This window comes from Hordeum vulgare, chromosome 2H (assembly GCF_904849725.1).
Source record: "Hordeum vulgare subsp. vulgare chromosome 2H, MorexV3_pseudomolecules_assembly, whole genome shotgun sequence".
In the NCBI taxonomy this organism is placed as follows: domain Eukaryota; kingdom Viridiplantae; phylum Streptophyta; class Magnoliopsida; order Poales; family Poaceae; genus Hordeum; species Hordeum vulgare.
Genome location: NC_058519.1, coordinates 210,124,565 through 210,128,161, shown reverse-complemented (window position 1 = coordinate 210,128,161; position 3,597 = coordinate 210,124,565).

Sequence of the window (3,597 nt, the reverse complement as noted above, 5' to 3'; positions counted from 1 at the left end):
TAATGAAATTATAAATGTGAATCGGGCAATTTTGAAATTATTAGGTAATCCCAATATATTTAAAAGGGAAGCTTTGTGTCAAATAAATAAAGGAAAGAAAGTAGTTAAAGATAATAATAAAAGAATATAAAAAAAGAAAAAAAAAAGAAAACCCCCTGGCCCAACTAGGCCAAAATTGGCCCAGTGGGCCACCCCTATTCGGCCCACCCACGTGGGGTATATAACACCAAAGGGCAGGCATACCCTAAGCCGCTCGTCCCACTCCCTCCCCTGGAGCCGCCGCCACCCATTCCCACGTCGGCCCCGCACCCTCACCTCTCCCGCTTGCCAAGCACCCCAGCACCACCCACGTCCCACCTACCGAGCGCCCTTCCCCCCACGCACGACCAGCCCCACAATCGCTCCCTCCTCCCGATCTCCCTCCCCCTCGCACCTAGCGCTCCACCGTGCCCTTGGTTCCCCTCCCTGGCACCCGTCACCCTCCGGCCCATCCACCTCGCCCCCATGTATCCCCACGTCAGCTGAACCTCCCTGCAACTCCTCCCACCGGCACCTCCCATCCCCGCCAGCGCCCCAGACCCCCCCCCCCGTCGCCCTCACTCCGGCGGCTCCATCCTCCCTCCACGCGCCAGAACCTCCCTCCCGATCGATCCAGGAGGGATCGAGCAGGGAGGTCCCCCTCTCCCCGCCGGCCTGACCGAGGCGCCGTCGCCATCGCCCGCACCCCGGCCGGCTCCGGTGGCCCCTTCCTCCGGCGCCTCCCCGTCACCAACCGTGCCACCGCCATCGCCATCACCTCGGGCTCCTCCTCGCCATCTCCTTCGCACCTCCCGAGAACTCTGGCTACACCGGGCCTATCGTCAACGCCGGTGAACCCCGGGCCCCGACCATTCTCTCCTCCTTCCTTTCCTGGTTCCATTCCGGCAATCGGCGCTCCGTTTCGACGTCGTTGTGCTCGTGTAGGTGTTGATGGAGATGTCCCTCTCTCTGTGTTGAGAGTTTCTATGTAAACAGAGAGGTTGGAGAAGAGAGATGTGTGTGAGAAAAGAAAAATAAAAAGATGTATGTACGTATGTATTAGACGCCCGTATGTATGTATGTATGAGATGCACGTATGTATTTTGTATGTATATATGTATGTATGTAATATCATGTATGTATAGAGAGGAATACATTATTTTTAATATATGTAGGTAAATATGTGTATATGGCTACTGCCACTTACCGGTGGGACCATACCTCCACACCCACTTACAGGGAGGCCCCACACGCTTTTAAGAAAAATGAAAATAAAAATAAAATAAAAAATTCTGTTTTTACTAAATAAATAAATGATTAGATATATTATTTAATTAATTAGTTAATTAATTAAATGGATAATTAAGTAATTAGAATAATTACAGTATGACACGTGGGTCCCCCACTAAATTAATATTAAACCTAATTAAAAACTTGTGTCTATGACGCGTGGGACCCACTGGTCAGTTGACCAGTAACCTGCTGATGTTAGCATGGCATCATGCTGATGCCATATTAGCATTTAATTAAATATATTAAATCTGTTTTTGATTCCTAAATAATTAATAAAACTTTAAAAATTAATATTAATTAAACCGTAAGTCACATCAAAATATTTTCAACATGAAAGTTGATCAGCAGAACGAGACGAACCAGGATACACGGTCCATTCGTCTGTCATGCGTCCCTAGCATAGCAAACATGGAACATTTCCATCGTTTCCAATCTGACCAGTAGTAGCCACACACCCAGAAAATATCATCAGATATTCTTCCGACCCGTCTGTGACGGATGTTGCTGTGTTAGCTCATGTCTAGCGTGCATCTTGCCATGTCATGCATTGTGTTGCATCGTTGCTATTATTTATTGTTTCTTCCCCCTCTTCCTACCGGTAGACCCCGAGACTGACGCTGCTGCCGGGTACATCTACGACCCTGCCGACCAGTCCTTTGCCGCAGAGCAGCAAGACCAGCAAACCCCCTTGATCATCCCTATATCGCCTATGTTTTTTCCCTCATGCTTGCATTAGTATTTTTCCTACTGTTGTAGTTAGCTCCTATATCTGATGCATAGCCTATTTTGGATGATCTGCTACTTTCAGTACTGCACCTTTAACCTGTTTCCTATAGGTGGATCAGTCATCCCTTCTGACCCCGTAGTCGAGTTGCCCCGCTTTGTTTTCAAATCTCGATCCCTCATTGACGAGCCAGACACGACATAGCACATACACCCCCTTAGTTGTACGACACTACGGAGATACTATCGGGTACCGAGGGTGACACCTCGCTAAGTACTCCTGATGATATCTCTGTAGTACTGCTAGTCGGTCATGGTTATCGAGGGTGATTCCTCTTTCACCATTCCCGACGATACCCCTGTCATGCAACCCCTCAAGGTGGGACCCCGAGGGTGATTCCTCTAAGTCCACCTTGACGAATACATCGTTCGGAATCCAACGAGGGTGATACCTCGGATCCCCCCCCCGATGTTACAACCACATAGTTACTCGACCATGTTACTGGGATCATTGGTGATTAGTTGTTAGACGGGTGGATTCCCACGAGATTGTGTCGATGGCCTAATTGAAATGATAACGGAATTGGGTATTTGATCTGGGTTGGTTGGAGACCTTTTCGCACTAACCGGCTACGCGGGAATAATTATGGGTACTTAACATCGCGGTTTCAGCAGAAGCTTTTCAGATGTCAGCAATGTAGCGGCGCGCGCCCGAGTGGTCCCGAGATGCATCGTGCTTGTGATTAAGGGATGCTAGGACTACCATCGGCCGCCCACGCATCGTTCAGGAGCGCGAAGGGGAACTGGGCCCACGAACCCTTTGTGCTTAGGAGTTAGACCGGCAGGCTGGCCTCTTTGTTGAGTCTTAGGTGAGGCTGCGACGTGTCAATATTCCAAGGCCGGGCATGACCCAGAAAAGTGTGTCCAGCCAGAGTGTTATCGAGCGTGACGGGAAATGTGGTGCACCCTTGCAGAGTTGAAAATTAACTATTCAGATAGCCGTGTCTACGGTTACAGGACGACTTGGAGTTGTGCCCTGTTCTTATACAACTACAATTATTACTTAACTGGAATTAGTTGCCTCGGGATTGCTTCCTCGCATGGAGTCGAGGGAGGATCTCTGGGCGTGAACTCACTTTAATAGTGCTGCAACAATATGACTATTATTTGTGTTACACCTATTCTACTCTCGTCTATTGCTGCAAGATCCTGAAGATGCTAGTCTTCGATAGGACTAGGCCTTCTCTCTCTATTCTCGCATTGCTGGAGTCGGTCCACATATAACCACCCCCCTTCTTTGATACTGATGCATACTTAGAATAGTTCTGATGTAAGACTTGCGAGTACTTTGGATGAGTACTCACCATTGCTTTGCTCCCCCTGTGTCCCCTTGATCCGTTGCTGTGACCAGATGATGGAGCCCAGGAGATGGAGGTTCCCACCGACGACGACTGCTACCCCGACGGTTCCTTCTACTACGTGGAGGCCGCTGAAGACCAGGAGTAGTTAGGAGGTTCCCACACAGGAGGCCTTGCCTCGTTCGATCGTTGTATCTTTTGTGCT